The sequence below is a fragment of the Marmota marmota genome, unplaced genomic scaffold (assembly GCF_001458135.2).
Source record: "Marmota marmota marmota unplaced genomic scaffold, marMar, whole genome shotgun sequence".
Lineage (NCBI taxonomy): Eukaryota > Metazoa > Chordata > Mammalia > Rodentia > Sciuridae > Marmota > Marmota marmota.
The window spans coordinates 9,834,683-9,853,523 of NW_026000205.1; the positions used below are offsets into that span (position 1 = coordinate 9,834,683).

The following is an 18,841-nucleotide window of genomic DNA, read 5'->3' on the forward strand; positions in this document are numbered from 1 at the left end:
TGAGCTAAACGTTTGTCCATTTTGTTGATTATTCAAGAAACTTAAGTTTTGCTTTAATTGGTTTTCTTCTACTCTTTGTGTCACTTTTGCTTCAATCATTTGTTTCCACTTTATTTTGCTCTTTGTGCTAGTGTGTGTGTTATTATATCTTTGTGTTATAAGCACCAAAATATAATTTTGTAATTGTTTGGTGCAATATACTTTTATTGTTGAAGCCGGACACTGTGGTGCACACCCATAATCCAGTGCCTGGGGAGGCTGAGGCAGGAATTCAAAGCCAGCCTCAGCAAAAGGGAGGCACTAAGCAACTCAGTGAGACCCAGTCTCAAAAAAAAAAAAAAAAGGTCAAAAAAGCAAAATAAGGCTGGGAATGTGGCTCAGTGGTTGAGTGCCTGCTCCCTCCACCCCAGATAAAAACCTCAGTTGAGGAAAATGAGTAAAAAGGTATTTTTTATATTTACCGACATAATTATCTTACAGGCATATCTTGTCTGTGTTCCTTGTAATTACTGCTTGTACTGATTTCCTATTGCTAGTAATAACAAATTAAAATAACAGAAATATACTCTCATACAGATTTATTTAAGTAAGACCTGCTCTTAGATAGGTCTCACCAGGTGATATTGTTTCACCACCTTTCTTGCTTCTAGATACCATCTCATTCCTTGGGTAATGGTCTCACATCACAACTTCAGTTCTCCTCTGCTTCTAGTATCATCTGGTTGCCTTTCTCTTTAATTCACTCAGCCTTTGTCCATCTCCAAAAAGTTTTGAAAGATGGTTTTCCTTTAAAAACTCCTTATTGAGTTTTCTCTTTAGCACTTTTAACAGGTCATCCCACTGCCTTCCTTAGCCAGGTGAGGGGATAACACGTATAATCCCAGCTACTCTGGAGCCAGAGGCAGGAGGATGGCAAGTTAGAGGCCAGTCTGGGCAATGCAGCAAGATCCTGACTCAAAAAGGAAGACAGGTTTAATTTCACTGCTTCTCTGACAGGTGATGAGTTTTTCATCAAAATTATGTTTTTAGCCATTATTCATATTTTTTTTTCAGCCTTTTTCCTCTCTCCTCTCTTTATGGTATGGTCACTATATATATATATATATACACAGACACACTTAATAGCATTCCACATATACATTTCTATGAGACTTCTTAAGAATTTTTTTTTTAATAGGCTCAAGTGTAGGCTGTATTGGTCCATTCTCAAGTTTATTGTTTTTTTTCCTCTACAAATTTAAATTGACTGTTGAGACCCTCTAGTAAATTTTTCCTTTTAATTATCATACCTTTTAAATTCTTTTTTAAAGATATGTTTTGCATCCTTATGTCAAAAGGACATTGAAGTTAATATAAAAACTCTCAATGGCCACAGCCAGGACAACTTGACCAACAAAATAAATAGCTGTAGTATTGGATTATATATAAAATAGTATTAGATTATATATAATATAATAAGGAAATATTTATGAATCCATACAAATGTAAATGATTGAATAAAGCAAGAATTAGGGGAGAAGGAACAAACAAAAGTTCCTTTCAGATGAATTCCAATTGATGTATGCAGAAGGAATGAGGAAGATAGAAAATCATGATGAATGCATCCCAGTAATAATTGTTACAGGCAGGGCATCTAGGCATGAGAAAATATTAGATAAATCTAAACTAATGGATATTGTACAAAATACCTGACAATGCCAAATAAAATTTATACATAATTTTTTTCTGTCTTCTAGAAGTTTCAGAGTTTTGTTTTACATTAAAGTCTATAATCCATTTTGAGATTATTATTGTTGCTATTATTATTTTGATAAAGGGTGAAGAGTACGCCAAGATTTTTATTTTTCTTTTTGCATATGGATGTTCGATTATTGTAGCACCGTTTTTTGAAAAGACTGTCTTTTTCCCAGTGAATTACCTTTGTATCAGTGTTAAAAATTACATGTGAGTCTATTTCTGGGCTCTCCAGACCTTTTTTTTTTGGTACCTGGGATTGGGGATTGAACTCAGGGGTACCCAAACACTAAGCCATATCCCCAGCTCTATTTTTGTATTTTATTTAGAGACAGGGTCTCACTGAGTTGCTTAGTAACTTGCTTTTGCTGAGCTGAGGCTGGCTTAGAATTTATGATCCTCCTGCTCAGCTTCCCCAGCTGCTGGGATTACAGGCATGTGCCACTGCACCTGGCTCCAGCCTATTCTTTTAATCTGGAATTATTCTCTCACCTGTACTACACTGCGTTGATGTTTTAGCTTTCTGTTATGATAACAAATACCTGAGATAATTGACTTATAAAATGCTTATTTTGGCTTGCAGTTTGGGAGGTTTCAGTCCATGGTCAGTTGGACTCATTGTTTGGGGGCCTCTGGTGAGGCATATTATGGTGGGGCATGTGGTAGAGCAAAGCTGCTCTCTCATGAGGAGGATGCAAAAAGAGGAGGAGGAAGGGTTTGGGGATTCAGCAGTCCCCTTTGAGGACACAGTCCCAATGACATAAAACCTCCCATTAGGCCCCACCTTTTAAGTTTCCACTATTTCCCAATAGTGCCAAGCTTTGACCAAGCCTTTAACACAGGGGCCCTTGAGGGACAAACCAGATCCAAACTACAGCACTTGATTATCTTGGCTTTATATTGTCTTGAAATAGAGTAAAGTGAAGCCCCCAGAATCCTTTTAGAATTATATTAGCTATTTTGGTTCTTTTTCCTTTCCATAAAATTTTAGAATCAGCTTGTTGATATCTATGAAAAAGCTATCATTTTGGTTGGGACTGACCTGAATGTATAGATCAAATTAGAAGATATTGTATTAGTATTAATTTTCTAATTCATGTACAAAAATCTATGTATGAATACATAAGTACATTTATTTCTTTCATCAGTGTTTGTAGTTTTCTAATTTTGTTAGATTTATCTCTGAATACTTCACTTTTTGGATAGTTATTAAAAATGGTACTCTTTTTTTTTTTGGTACCAGGGATTGAACACGGAGCACTTAACCACTGAGCCACATCCCCAGCCCTTTTTTAAAAAAAACATTTTTTTTTTTTTAGTTTTTGATGGCTTTTATTTTACTTATTTTCTTACTTATTTATATGTGCTGAGAATTGAACCCAGCGCCTCATACTTTCTAGGCAAGCACTCTGTGAGCCACAACCTCAGCCCCATACTTTTTTTTTTAATATTTTATGTAAAGATAAGGTCTTGCTGAGTTGCTTAGGGCCTCACTAAGTTGCTGAGGTTGGCTTTGAACTCACATTTCTCCTGCTTCAGCCTCCCAAGCTGCTGGGATTATAAGCACAGGCCATGGTGCCCGGCTGAAAATGGTACATTTTAAAAACTTTAACTTTTAAATGTTCATTACTGGTATATAGAAAAATGATAACCTTTATATATGAGCTTGTATCCTGTGCTCCTGCCAAACCCACTTATTAATCCTAAGAGTTCTTTTGGGGGGCTGGGGATGTGGCTCAAGCGGTAGCGCGCTTGCCTGGCATGCGTGTGGCCAGGGTTTGATCCTCAGCACCACATACAAACAAAGATGTTGTGTCCGCTGATAACTAAAAAATAAATATTAAAAATCCTCTCAAAAAAAAAAAGAGTTCTTTTGGTACTTCAGGTTTTCTATATTTACAATCATGACTAATAATACTAATATATGAATTTTAGAGCTAAGTTTGGAAAATATAGTTCTTTTTTTATATTTTTTAGTTGGATACAATAGTTTTATTATTATTATTTTTTAATGTGGTGCTGAGGATCAAACCCAGGGCCTCGAATGTGCTAGGCAAGTGCTATACCTCTGAGCCACAACCCCAACCTGAGAATGTAGTTCTCTCAGGAAAAAAGATAACTTAGAGGCTAAGACAGAAGGATTGTGAGTTCAGAGCCAGCCTTAGCAAAAGCAAGGCACTAAGCAACTCAGTGAAACCGTGTCTCTAAGTAAAATACAAAATAGGGCTGGGGATGTGGCTCAGTGGTTGAGTATCCCTGAGTTCAATTCCTGGTACCAGGAAAAAAAAAAATTCTGATGTGATCCCAGCATGGTGGTGAGTTCTTGTAGTTTCAGCTACTTAGGAAGCTAAGGCAGGGGGATTGCTTGAGGTTAGGAGTTCAAGGCCAGCCTGGGCAACATAGCAAGACAAGCATCAGGGAAAAAAAAAAATTCGGATGTGATAAAATGGCACAGAAGGAGTTAATGAAGGCTTGCAATCTTCCTATCTCAGTCTCCTTGTCCAGGGGTACCACAGTGCCCAACATAAAGGCTTAATCTTATTACCCTGTCTGAAACAGGGTATGTGAATATTATAGCTATTACTATCTTATTTAAAAAAAATTTTTTTGATATCTTTATTTTGTTTATTTTAATGTAGTGCTGTGGATCGAACCCAGGGCCTCACATGTGCAACGCAAGTGCTCTGCCACTGAGCTACAACCCCAGCTCCTTATTCTTTTTTTTTCTATTATTAAAACTCTGTTATTTGAATTGTCTTTTTAAAAAAATACTTATTGGGCCGGGGATGTGGCTCAAGCGGTAGCGTGCTCGCCTGGCATGTGTGCGGCCCTGGTTCGATCCTCAGCACCACATACAAACAAAGATGTTGTGTCCGCTGAAAACTAAAAAATATTAAAATTCTCTCTCAAAAAAAAAAAAAAACAAACTTATTTTTTAGTCAAAAGTGGACACAATTATCTTTATTATGCCAGGCGAGCGCTCTATATCTCTAAGCCACAACCCCAATCCCTTTTGAATTGTTTTTATTAGAGAGTTTTTGTAAGATACTTGGATTTCAGAGATTATACTGCTAAAATCTGAGAGTATTTGTTTTTTTCTTTTATCCTAGGGACTGAACCTGGAGTGCTTTACTATTGAGCTACATCTGCAGTCCTTTTATTTTGAGACAGGGTCTCATAAGCTGCCCAGGCTGGCCTTGAACTTGTGATCCTCCTGTCTCAGCCAAGTCACTGGAATTACAGGTGTGTGCCACCACACTTAACTTGTGAGAGTAATTGGAAATCTCAAAAACATGAAGTAATTTTGAAAGGCTGTTCTATTAATTGCTATCCTGGCATTGACATCTCTAACATCTAAAAAGGTTTTAGATATTTGGAAGGCTTTTCAAATCAAATTAGGATTATTGGTGTTTCCTTTTCATATGCACAGAGGTAAAATAAAACCTACAACTAACTTGCAGTCCTCTGTCTCCTTTGAATTAATTAATGTGATTCTTTCTACATGCTTTTTGCTCATTAAGACAACTAGAGTAAACAGGTCCACAATATGGGTGCAAATAACCAGGAAATCAAGGAACTGAAATAAGCATCTCACTCTTCTTGAACATTCTTTTGCTATATCACATTAATGTAATGAGACACTTCTCGTATCAATATTATCTGTGAATGTTCAAAATTTAGGTAGGCAAAAATTTCAGTCACAGTTAAGTGAATGTATGCAAATGAAACATTAATGTGTTTGGTACCAAATAAATAAAAATGGCTTTATCTTTTCTCCATTAAACAACCAGTTTAGTTATAATTCTTGAAAAAATCCTTCAAATTACAATATGAATAATGTGACTCATGTAATTTAACAATTTCCTGAGAAACAGTTCATATTATTAATATGGTTTAACATTACATACAAATCATTTCCTATGACTGTATCTTTAAAAATTTTATTAGCTGCATACTATTGTATAACACTTTGATTAACTTAACATTTTCCATATTAGGAACAAATTTTATACATAAATATATATATATATATACACACACACACACACAACGGATATATTCAACAATCTATATACCATTTCAAGGGGTTGTTTTCTAGAAACATAAATTTTAAAAAAATGCTCTTCTATATGACTTCAACATTTGCTTCATTTTCTTACCCAAGAGTGCCAACAAAAATAATTTCACATTGTTTTTTTTCTTGATGTACAGAAAGCTGAGGGTGAATGACCCAGAATCACTACATCAGAATAACAGGTAGTGTTTTCTGAGGATTTAGAATGTATCGGACATAGTCAGAAGGACTTTCCACTATTAATTCATCTAACCCTCATAATTCTATGAGGTAGGTGCGATTATTATTATTAGCATTTTCACAGTTAAGAAACTATGGCAAAGAGAGGTTGAATAAACTACCACTCAGGCTCACCTATCTAGCCAGCATTCTTGCCCAGGAGTTACCCAAGGTATTCCATCCATACTCTTAGCCATTATACCATACTGCTGCTGCTTACATATACCACACATAAGTGTATTCTAAAACAAACTTGTACTGCCTGATTAGTAAAAAAAAAAAAAAAAAAAAAAAAAAAAAGACCTCACTATGGATTGCTGCTAGAGTAGGTTGGATGTCTACCTTTGTTTAAACAGACCTCTGCCCAAACCACCAAATTCTTAAATCTAAAAGTCTCCAAAGCAAAGTCTTTGTCACTGTTAAAATTCATCAAATCTTCCCCTTACATTGCTTTCTAATTCAAGCCTGTGCAGAAAATTAAGAATATATTTAAGAGTATGTTTTCTTCTTTAATGAATCACCGTCTAAAATAATGGTCTAATATTATTTTCTAGAGTTGTATTTTTATAACATATGAATGCTTAATAACAGAGTCAACAGGAAAAACTGAAAGATTTGCAAAACGGATATGTACACAATTAATCTGAAAGACATGGTGGTTCCAAGAAAGAGCGGGATCAACGTCTGATTTCACTGTGGAAGGAAAACTTAGGATTAAGGGATATATTACATTTCAGAAGGATTCCAGACGTTTCCATGTTCTGAAAAACAAAATGCGATTTAATGGAACAAAAAGTAACCAAAACCTCACCTTGAATTTAATTTTCAGATACGCAGCAATGATTCTCCTCTCCTCCTCACCAGCCTTCTTTTGAAAATGGCAGGCCCAGCGGGTGGGGAAAAAATGGATGCGTGAGCTATTTGACCTTTTTTGAACCCAGTCTCTGCCGCCATCCCGTCACGACTCCCACACGCATGCGCAGAGGAACACTAGCCTGTTTGCTTTTCCAGAGGTTAGCCATGCTGAAAACCGCCCTTAACCTTTTCCATGGAATGTCCCTACGTGCCCTTCCAGCCCCAGCCGCCCGTCCTGAGTCCAAGCCCCAACGTTTCGTTGAGGACCTTCATTCTGGGGTTCCACTTTCAACTTTCCCCTTAGGAATTTTTTCTGCAGCTGATTTCAGAGCAGAGGATAGGAATCAATCTCGCATTTGGATATGAACTGCGCCACAAAAGGGCCCTTGCATCAAATTACTGCCACAGGAGTTCAACCCTGCGCCAACCCGCGCCAACCCGTGCCAATCCGCGCCAATCCGTTAGAAACCAATAGAAACGTAAAGTAGCCACAGGCTCCATCCACACAAGCCAAGCCAAGCCCTGAGCCCTCCCTCCTCGTTCCCAGTCAACAGACTCGACCTGCCCCTGCCCGCACTCATTCCTCTCAGAAAATCCACCGCCGTAGAGATGCGGGGCTCACCATCGTAAACGGTGGAGGACTCCAGGATAGCGGTTCCGGAGGTCCGCAACGTGCGAGTCTCAGTTCAGGTCCAAGACCGGAGCCTTTTCAGAGCCTCCTCAGCGCAGCGAGAGGGCGGCTGACGACCGAAGACGCAGGCAGGCTGACTCAGACCTGCAAGATCAACTCGTGACTGATGCTGCAGAATATAATGGGGTCCCGAAGCCTCTGGGAAATGTAGTTCAAGGCCGAGAAAAGTCGTAGACCAAGGCTATTCTTCAGTCATAGACTCCGCATCCAGGTTCTCCAGGGCCGTGCCGCAGAGGCTGCCGGGAATGTTGGTGCAACGTGGACGCACACGCGCAAAAGCGAATGCTCGCCCTTCCCGCGCCTCCCACGCCTCCCCAGGGACTGAGGGTTCTCTGCCTCAATCCTGGTGGTGAGGCCCACCCCAGCGTTGTGGGGTGCCAAGATTATTTAGTGAGACAGGGTGTTAAATAGTGTACCAAACCGAGTGCGTAAAGACTGGACTGCGTTGCTTTTTTTGTTTCCCCCCCTGTGCGTGGGGCTGTTCTTGCGTATGATTGTTTGAATGATGCACTGCAATGACTGCGCAGAGAATGTTGCGCAGTTAAGCTCAATTCTGACGCAGATGTAGAGTCTGCGGTTATGGCTTGGTTTGACGCATGCCTGAGGCTATATTTATCTGTGAATGCCTGGGGATGGTTTTGATAGCCTGCACTTCTGGTTGTTTTCCAGGGGGACTGTGCTTGTGGATTACTGTGTAACTATAAGAAGCTGGGTGTGGCGTTCTGATGAACTCCATGTTGGTTAGGTTGCCTTCAGGACTCTGGCAGTTAGAGAAATAAAATAATTTGAAGCAAAATTGGAAAGGAGGAAGTAAGGTCTGTCATCACAGTCAAGGTGTTAGGATACCAAAATGGTGAAATAAGCAGGATTCTGTAGAAACAAGTGTTTCACTGTTTCTTCCTTGAATATGAAATCTTAGATGAATCCGACAAGTTCCTAAGTCACTCGTAGATAATAAGAAATCTTAACTCTTTAGTTAAGTCATTTTAGTGGTTAAAATAAAAGACGTCATGTTTAATGGTGAAAAAACTTAAGACTTCATTTAAAACAAGAAATTTGAACCTTCTCTTTCCCAGACCCACTTTGAAATACAGCTATATTACAGGTATTGGTTAAAGCAATAGTTGATGTTTATAAACTGATTACGTATTTTTTTTTTGGCCTTAGAGCCAATTATATTTTCACAATTTTTCGCTTGACCTGGATTTAATTGGCTTGTATGTATATGGTGGGTTTTGTGTGTGTGTTCCTCTTACTGTCCCTTTCCAGGTATTACAACAAATATGTAAGACTCAGCGATAATTTTTCTGAAAGCTCAAATCTTATCCCATAACTTTTTTGTTCTTGCAGAATCTCTTTCACAGTCCTTATCATAGCCTACCTGGATTGTAGAATTGCTTTAAGGCATCATTTGTCCCTTTTCCTGATTTGGATTTCTGTGTCCTAACTTGCTAATTTTACATATTTCTCATTACTACTGACTGCCTCTCTACAACAGCTCTCCTAAAATGCAGGCTTTTGATGTAAATATTTTAAGTTGAAAGTTGTCTGAAAATATCTTTATTGCACTGATAGTTTTTGTTGGAGTGAGAATTCTACAAATCAGAATTTAAAGGTATTACTTCATAATCTTGTAGCTGATGTTTATAAAAAGACTCTTGTCATCTGTTCCCTATTTGTGTGTAATCTTGTGTTCCCAACCCTCCTGGAAATGTTAAATTATATTCCCAGTGTACTGAAATTTCATAATTTTGTGTCTGGGTGTGGATCTTTTCCAAGTTTTTTATGTGGATACCAGGCAAGCACTTTTAGTCTAGAAACTATTGTATTTATGAGCTGTTAAATTTTCTGTGAATTTTCCTTCCTCCTTCCTTCCTCTTTCTTGCTGAAATGTATATTATTTGATAGAAATTTTTCGTGGGTTGCGCCTCTAAATGTTTTTCTCCTATCTTCTCTCTTTTTAAAAAATATTTATTTATTTATGTATCTTTAGTTTTAGGTGGACACATTATTATTATTATTTTTTTAATGTGGTGCTGAGGATTGAACCTAGTGCCTCATGCATGCCAGGCGAGCACTCTGCCACTGAGCCACAACCCCAGGCCCTCTCCTATTTTCTCTTTTTATCTCTTTATTTAACTCAAGAATTATTTTTTTGAAATTTTGTTAACTTTATCTTCCAATAGTATTTAAATTTTAAATTATTTATATTGTTAATTTCCTAGAACTCTTTCCTGGTTTTTATTTTTTTCATCTTCATAGCAATCTGTTCTGTTTGGATACAGTATTTTTCCTTATATAATTATGTATTTTAAAATATTATGTAGTATGTTTACTGTCTGATTCATAACCATATGAATTACTGATTTGTAATTACATTCATTATTATTTATTTGGAGTTCTCATGGCTCCATGTATACTCTCTTATGACCAAATTCTGTGTCCCTATTTGACTTACTCTGTTCCTTTCATATTGGAATTTTTCTCAAATACAAGGTAGTCTTTCCTTCTAATCATTGGTTAGTGCTTGTCAATTGACAAGAGTCCTGCTCTAGCCTTTTCTTTGCAAGATCCACTGAGGTCAAATCCCTTTGCCATTTAATTTTTCTTGAGAGGACTTCCACCTGTGTGGGCTAAGTTTTGAGTTGCTGGTATCTGGGAAAAGAAGCCCCAGAAGGCTTCTGAGTGTGGTTTGTTGTCTAACTGTGCCTTAATTGGCCCTTCTTTGGGTATCCGCCATATCCTGTTAAGATCAGTTTATCCAGAGATCAAAACAAGGAGGCAAAATAAAGTGGGAAAGGCTGGAGTACAAGTTTGTGTATATACTTTCAACCAGAGGCACATGTCACCAACTGCCCTTTCTGTGGATTCTGGGCCTTGGGTTTGTTTGTTTTTTGGTACTGGGGTTTTAACCCAGGAATGCTTTACCACTCAGCCACACCCCATTCCATTTTTTTTTTTTTTAAGTTTTGAGACTGGGTCTCAGTTCCTGAGGGCCTTGATGAGGCTAGCTTTGAAATTGGGATCCTCCTGTCTCAGGCTCCTGAGTTGCTGGAATTACAGGTGTGTGCCATCATGCCCAGCTGGAACTTGGGTTTTACACAGTGAATTGCCTCTCCTGTGTCATTCATGTGCCTTTTGGTATCAGAATTCCTCAAATTTTCAAAATCATTGTAGTATTTCTCTCTCATTTGCTTTTGTTCTCATTGCTGTTTTTTTCGCCTTTTGTAGTGTGATGAGAAATAAATGTGTGCTTCACTTATTCTGTAAACACAAGTTTTACTTTTAGTATTTTCTATGACAAGAATGGTCACTTATTTATAACTGGTTGTGTGTCCTATTTGTGCTTTTAAATTTTCTGTTTAATTATTTTCTAGTTTTATTTTCATCAAGTTCTTTTAAATGTATTCTCTGGGTTTCTTATTCTTCTGTACTCTTGTAACTCTTGTTTTAACCGTATTTTTTGGCTTGAACTCACTAAAATAATTCTTCAGCTCTGATATTATTTTCTCCTCATTTCATTTTGAACACACTACCTTAAAATTCTACACACAAATATACATATAAACATAAGTGGAGTTTAGTGGATAAAATTATTATACTGTACAGATCTGTACCTGGTTGATAACCAGGTTAAGAAATTCAATTCCATTGAAGCCTGTTATATGTACTTTGCCAATCAGTCCTATTCTTTTTTCCACAAAGATAACTATAATTTGAACTCAGTGTTACTCATTCTGATTTTCTCTTTATACTTACCTTCCCATAGCTCTCCAAATAGTTTACATTTGCATGTGTTTGAAATTTTGTGAAATGATGTTCTGTGTATTCTGTCACTTCTGTTTTATTTCATTTTTTTTGGTACTGGGGATTGAACCCAAGGCCACTTCACCACTGAGCTGTACACCTAACCCTTTTTATTTTTGGTACCTGGGATTGAACTCAGGGTCATTGAACCACTGAGCCACATCCCCAGCCCTTTTTATATTTTATTTTGAGACAGGGTCTTGCTCACTTGCTTAGGGCCTTGCTATGTTGCTGAGGCTGGCTTTGGACTTGTGATCCTCCTACCTCAGCCACCTGAGCTGCTGGGATCACAGGCATGGATCACTGTGCCCAGCACTTTTTTTTTTTTTTTTTAATTTTGAGACAGGGCCTTCCTAAGTTGCTAAGGCTGGCCTTGAACTTGTGATCCTCCTGCCTTGGCCTCTTAAGTCACTAGGATTACAGTTGTACACGACTGAACCCAGTCTATCACTTTTTTAAACCCAAGATTATGTTTTGGGTATTTTTTCATAAATCTGTTTAGTTCATTTTCTTGCTGCTGGGTGGTATTCTACTGTGTGCATATGCCAATTTTTATTTAATATTCTACTCTTGACAGACACCCCCTCCCCACTCCCCATACTAATGGTGCTGCTATGAACAGTTCTGTGTGCCTTTAAAAGTGAATATGTATGGGCTGGGGTTGTGCTTCAGTGGCAGAGCACTTGCCCTAGCATGTGTGAGGAACTGGAATTGATTCTCAGAAATGCATATAAATAAATAAAATAAAATAAAGGCCCATTGACAACTAAAAAAATATTTTAAAAAAAGGTGTATATGTGTTAGGATAACTCTAGAGTATAATTCCTACAAGTAGGATTTACTTTTGGAGTCTCTGCTAAATCTTCTGGATACGTACCTTTGGCTTGTAGTTTTGCAGTGGTATTCTAGTTCATGACTTGGTTTTTACCTTCTTTATGGTGTCTTTTTGACCAATAAGAATATTTATCATTCCTTTAAATATCAGAAATTCTGTTTAAGAAACTCTTCCCTAGTATAAGGTTGTAAAGATACTCTGTTCTCTTACAAAGAGTTTAATAATTTTCTTTTATATTACTGTACTTAAGCCATATTAAATTGTTTTTTCAAATAATGTGAAGAATCTATTGTATTTCCCATATGATAACAAATTATCTGAACATTATGTTAACTTTATAATATTCTGATAACATTACTAAAAATGTTTATAGATATTCATAATAAATTGATTTTCCAAAGTCTGTAGTGCCAGCTTCTGTATATAAAATTTCTATAAATACACTTACATTAACAATTCAAGTATTAAAATCCACAGTTCAAATATTAAAATTATATATTCATATGCAGACTATTACTAATAATTTACTTTTTTAAATGTCACATATAAATTTCACAGTAATTTCATGGTATATGAACATAGCTGGAAAAAATGAAAATGAAACCATGGGGACAGTACAGGTTGGAAAAGCAAAGCAAAGCAACTTCTAAATGAATGTGATGTAAGCTTCCTCTGGGACAGACCAGTCAGTCTAGTTTCCTGGCTTTGTGCCACAGCTAGCCTTCTGCTCTGCCCTGCAGCTGAAGGGATTCAGATTTCCACTCTAAAAATAGTGTGCTTTTCTCTCTGAGCCAATATTTTTGCAGTTTTTAGATGGAAGCAGAGGGCATTGGTGGCTCTGATATTGGGCTACAGGTTGTAGAGGAAATAGTGGGCTGTGCTCTGTCTGGAAAGTGAGCAATAATTATATTGGGGAAAGACCCATTCCCATCATAACTCTATCTTCCTACCACAAAATTCTGCAGAGATTCAAATAAACTAGTTCTAGAAAATCATTTTAACTTCTGCCAGGCCTTCTTTCTTGCTACCATTTGAATGTCTGTCCCCACTAAAACTCAAATTCAAATTTAATTGCCATTTTAACAGTATTAATAAATCAGACATTTGAGAGATGATTAGGCCTTGAAGGCTCTGCCCTCACAGGTAGGATTAATGCTTTCATAAAAGAGTAAATTTAGCCCCCCGCCTTTTTTGTCTCTTTTTTATCTGAGGCCATCTCAGTACATAATACAGGCTCTATCTTGGAATCAGAATTACCAAACCTGCCAGCGTCTTGATATTGGACTTCCTGGACTCTTGAACAGTTAGCCAGTAAGTTTCTATTCTTGACAAATTATCCAGTCCGTGGTATTCTGTTAAAAGGGCATAAATGGACTAAGATATGTCTCTTTAATCTCTTGTAGGAAATTAATTGAAAATTTATTTACTTATATGTATGAATGAGAACAAACTTTAGTATTATTTTTAAATCCATATTACTTAAACTGAGGGTAGAGATCACTGGATAGAAGCAAGGTTTAAAACAACTCCTGGAAGGATGATCAGTGACAATGTTACTTAGTTCAACTTTGTTATTAAGGAGGCATAGAAAGGTGAGTTCATTTTTCATCTCTCTGGGCAGAAGGTGATTGCGAGCTAGCAGAGTGGCACACATGTGTAATCCCCACAGCTTGGGAGGCTGAGACAGGAGGGTGACAAGTTCAAGGCCAGCTTCAGTAACTCAGGTCATAAACAACATAGTGACACCCTGTCTCAAATGAAAAAATAAAAAGTGCTGAGGATGTAGCTCAGTGGTAAAGTGCCTCTGGGTTAAATCTCCAGGCTGCCTGTCCCTTCCCCTCCAACACACACATAAAGAATGTGACTGCAGGAAAGTAAGATAGGCATAAAAACAGACGACCAGGGCTGGAGATGAGGCCCAGTGGCAGAGCACTTACCCAGCACGTGCAAGATCCTTAGGTTTGATCTCTAGCAACACACACACACAGCATATCACTTTACTACAAAAAAATTACTTTAAAAAAATTAACCTCTATGATTCAAGCAGGCCTACATATTTTCATTCATTAATTCTTCCAAATGTTTGAGGGAATTAAAAATACCAAATACATGATGTGATTCTGCAATCTGTGTATGGGGTGAAGGTGGGAGTTCATAACCCACTTGAATCAAAGTGTCGAATATGATATGTCAAGAAATTTGTAATGTTTTGAACAACCCACAATAAAAAATTAAAAAAAAAATACCAAATACAAATTTTTACAAACAGAAAAACCAACTTTATGATGCCAAAAATGTCTTTAAACTAACCTTGGACATTTCAGGCTAATCTCTCTCATAGATGTAAAATCTTAAACAATAGAGCTAACCAAATTCAGCAAGTAATAAAATAAGTGCTGACCAAGTGGAGTTTACTCCAGGAATGTAAAATTGTTTAACATTCAAAAACCAATGTAATTTACCACTTTAACAAAATAAAGGAGGAAAGTATGATCATGTCATACTTGACAGCAGTACATTTGAAAAATCCAGTATTTATCATCATAAAAACTCTCAATAAAAGTAGTGTAGAAGGAAATTGACTCAACCTAATAAAGAGCATTTTAAAATAACCTTCAGGTAACATACTTGATGGGTTACTCAAGGGAATGAAACAAGGGTATCTTCTATAACTACTTATATTCGAGATTATACTGGAGGCCCAAACCAGTGCAGTAAGATAGGAGAAAGGAAAAATGTAGAGGTTGAAAAAGATGATGTATAGAAATATTTGCAGATGACATGGTTTGTATATGCAAAAAAACCAAAAGAATTCTAAAATTATTTGAATAAATTTAGCATGATCACTGGATGCAAATATAAAACATAAATTATATTTCTATGTGTTAATTGCAAGTAATTAAAAAGTAAAATTTAAGCTGAGTGTAGTGGCGCATGCCTGTAATCCCCCAGCATCTTGGGAGGCTGAGGCAGGAGGAGTGAAGATCAAAGCCAGCCCTCAGCAACTTATTGAGACCCTAAACAACTTAAGCAAGACCCTGTCTCTAAATAAAAACATAAAAAAGAGCTGGGGATGTGGCTTAGTGTTTAAGCACCCCTGGGTTCAATCTCTGATAAATGAAAGGAAAAGAGTAAAAATTTAAAATAAAAGTACTTATAGCAAGAAAAACACAAAAAATAAGAGGCACAAAATCCTCACAAAACTGAATCAAACAACAAATAAAGTTTATATACTATGTGTTATGATTTGGACATAGTTTGTCTCATTTTCATGTGCTGGGAAGCTTGGTCCCTAGTGTGGTGGTGTTGAGTTGGGAGAGCTAGGACCTGTGGAAGGTGGTTAGGTCACTGGGGGTGCTAAAGTCAGAAGAGATTAATGTAGTTCTCAAAGGACCCAAGAGGAAAATACATTGTTTTAAAAACAGCAAGCCTGATCCCTGAATCCCTCTAGTTTCCTACCTCATAGTGTCATCACTTCCTTCCATTTCTTGCTATTTCTCCACCACTGTATGAGACAGCCAGAAGGCCCTTGCCAGGATGCCAGCACCATACTGTTTAGACACTCCAGCCACCAGATTTACCAAACTCAGATAAACCTCTTTATAAAAAAGTCCCCAGCCTCTAGTATTTCTTATAGCAACACAAAACAGACTATATACGATGAATAACAAGTGGAGACCCAAGAATGCAAATTTGGATTAACATGCAAAAATCAATGTAACACACCACATGAACAGAATAAAGAGAAAATCAACTTGATTAACTCAAAGACACAGAAAACACATTTAACAATATCCAACATCCTCTTCATGATAAAAATACTCAACAAAGTTGGAATGGAGAAAAAGGTCCTCAACCTAATAAAGGACATTGTCTTAGTCTGTTTGGGCTACTGTAACAAAATACCACAAACTCTTTGGGGTATCAACAACAGTAATTCATTTCTCACAGTTCTGGAGACTGGAAGGTCCAAAATCAAGGTGTTGGCAGATTCATGTCTGATGAAGGCCTGCTTCCTCAAAGGTGATGCCTTCTTGGTGTGTCCTAGAGAGTGGAAGCGTGAAGGGTTTCTCTGGTAAGGGTGCTAATTGCACTCATGAGGGCTCAGGCCTTAAGACCTAATGTTATTCTCTTATACCAACAGAAAACAGACTCAGGATAGTGATTCTATGGGTTGGAGTTGTGGCTCAGTGGTAGAGCACTTGCCTAGCATGTGTGAGGCACTGGGATCGATTCTCAGCACTACATAAAAATAAATAAAGTCCACTGACAACTAAGAAAATATTAAATAAAAAAGATAGTGATTCTCCCAAAATTGATCTGCAGATTGAACATCATCCCAATGAAAACTCAAGCTAGCTTTCTGGCAGAGATAGATGAATTGATCCTAAAATTCATATGAAAATATAAAGGACATCTTAGCAAATACCAACTTTTCCAATTTACAAACACGTGCACGTCCCTGCATTGCTTCTACTTTCTTTTTTTTAAAAAAAAAATATTTTTAGCTGTAGATGGCCACAATACCTTTATTTTATTTATGTATTTTTATGTGGTACTGAGGATTGAACCCAGTGCCTCACCCATGTGAGGCAAGCACTCTACCACTGAGCCACAACCCCAGCCCCATGTCTGCATTTTTTTAGGTCTTTATTAAGTTACTCTCACTAATGTTATGTAAATTTTAGTGGAAAGGCTTTTTACCCTGTCAAAAAAGTTTTACTGAAATATAATTAATGTAAAATGCTCCCATTTAAAATATTCACTAATTTTTAAAATATTCACAGGTGTGCAAACATTCCTATAATCTAATTTTAGAACATTTTAATCACCTAAAAAAGAAACTCTGAACCCATTAGCAATCTTTTCCAATTCTTATCTCACACCCTCCACACCCAAGCAATTATTAATCATCTATCTCTATAGAATTTCCCATGTGAACACAAGTTTTCAATTCTCTTGCATACCTAGGAGTAGAATTGTTAACTCATGTGGTAACTCCATGCTTAGCTTTTTGAAGACAGCCAAACTGTTTTCTATAGCGGTTATACCATTTTAAATTCTACCAGCAATGTATGAGGGTTCTAATTTCTTCATATCTTCAACATACTTGTTATTATTTGTATTTTTGATTCTAGCCATTCTAGTAGATATGAAGTAATATCACATTTGCCTACTGACTAATATAATTGATCATCTTTTCATAGGCTTATCAGTCATTTTTCTATCTGGAAAAATGGCTATTTGAATCTTTTGCCCATTATTTATTTATTTATTTTTTAATTGTTGAGTTATAGCAGTTTTTTATATGTCTGGTATTTGTTAATCCACCCTATATTTATAGACTCAAGGAAAATCCAGGGAAATTCAGTTTTATTTGGGTAAATCAACCAATTGGTTCTTGAAATACATATGGAAATGCCCAGGACCAAGAGTTGCCATGTTAAGGTTGCTAAGGAATATAGTTTAGGGGATGGGGCTGTGGCTCAGTGGTAGACTGCTTGCCTACCATGCATGAGGCACTGGGTTCGATCCCTGGCACCACATAAAAATAAACAAATAAAATAAAGGTATTGTGTCCATCTACAGCTAAAAAAATTTTTTTAAATTAAGAGGAAAAAAAATAAAAGAATACAGTTGAGGGCTGGGGTTGTAGCTTAGTAGTAGAGCCCTTGCCTAGCACTTGTGAGGCACAAGATTCGATCCTTAGCACCACGTAAAAATAAATAAAAGGTATTGTGTCCATCTACAATGAAAAAAAAAAAAAAAAGAATACATTGGGCTGGGGTTGTGGCTCAGTGGCAGAGTGCTCACCTGGCATGTGTGAGCACTGGGTTGGATCCTCAGCACCACGTAGATTTAAATAAATGAAATAAAGGTGTTGTGTCCATGTACAACTAAAAAAAAAAAAAAATCAAAAAGATTACAGTTTAGGGGTTGGGGCTGTGGCTCAGCGGTAGAGCACTCGCTTAGCACGTGCAAAGCCCTGGGTTCAATCCTCAACATCACATAAAAATAAATAAAATAAAGGTATTTAAAAAGATGTAAGCATAATATAAAAAATTACAGTTTACAATTTATATCATAAAATTTCAATACTTAATCTTATAAAGATTATGTACATATAGCAATAAAACAAAGTAGAATATAGAAATATACCCACACACATAAGGTCACATGATCTGTTAAAGAGGCAGCACTGAAATTCAATAAACAGTGTCAGCAACAACTTATATATATGAGAAAAAATATATCTTGACCTCTACATAAAAACAAAGAAAAAACTTAATTTGAGATGGATTACAGTCCTAAATATGAAAGGTAAAACAATAATGTTTCTAGGAGGAAAATAGAATACCCTTATTTTTGGTCTATTTTGTACTAGTATAACAGAGTACCTGAGACTGAGTATTTTATAAAGAACAGATATTTACTTCCTTACAGTTCTGGAGGATGGGAAGTCCAAGATCAAGGCACTGGCATCCTGTTTCTGGTGAGGGCCTTCCTGCTACAGGGGAAGGCAGAAGGGCAGGTGGAGACAAATGTTGTGTCCTCATATGGCAGAAGAGCAAAAGAGAGAATGAAAATCCAGTACAGCAAGCCCTTTCTTTTTTTTTTTTTTTTT

The 18,841-nt window shown here is 36.9% G+C and overlaps 1 protein-coding gene and 2 long non-coding RNA genes across 7 annotated transcripts in view; 1 reads left to right on the plus strand and 2 right to left on the minus strand.

Annotated features, from left to right (window-relative positions):
• The window catches only part of LOC107151760 (zinc finger protein 540-like), a 35,028-nt gene extending 25,511 nt beyond the window's left edge, over nt 1-9,517 (minus strand). For 2 of the 5 annotated variants that reach the window (XM_015497146.2, XM_048791088.1), the window contains exons 1-2: nt 7,506-9,517; nt 6,840-6,893 (exon numbers count right to left, since the gene is read on the minus strand). The gene's annotated coding sequence lies outside the window, so the exon portion shown is untranslated. Of the gene's footprint in view, nt 1-6,839; nt 6,897-7,505 lie in introns of all 5 variants that reach the window. The other 3 variants (XM_048791087.1, XM_048791090.1, XM_015497145.2) reach the window with 2 other exon arrangements.
• LOC125612628 lies at nt 4,918-9,323 on the plus strand. Its single transcript, XR_007343115.1, has 2 exons — nt 4,918-4,977; nt 5,947-9,323. It is a non-coding gene; the product is annotated as an uncharacterized LOC125612628 (long non-coding RNA).
• A 6,034-nt stretch (nt 9,518-15,551) lies between the features above and the next one.
• Nucleotides 15,552-18,089, minus strand: LOC125612635. Its single transcript, XR_007343125.1, has 2 exons — nt 18,031-18,089; nt 15,552-16,260 (listed from the first exon to the last, which is right to left on the minus strand). It is a non-coding gene; the product is annotated as an uncharacterized LOC125612635 (long non-coding RNA).
• Between the last annotated feature and the right edge of the window lie 752 nt (nt 18,090-18,841).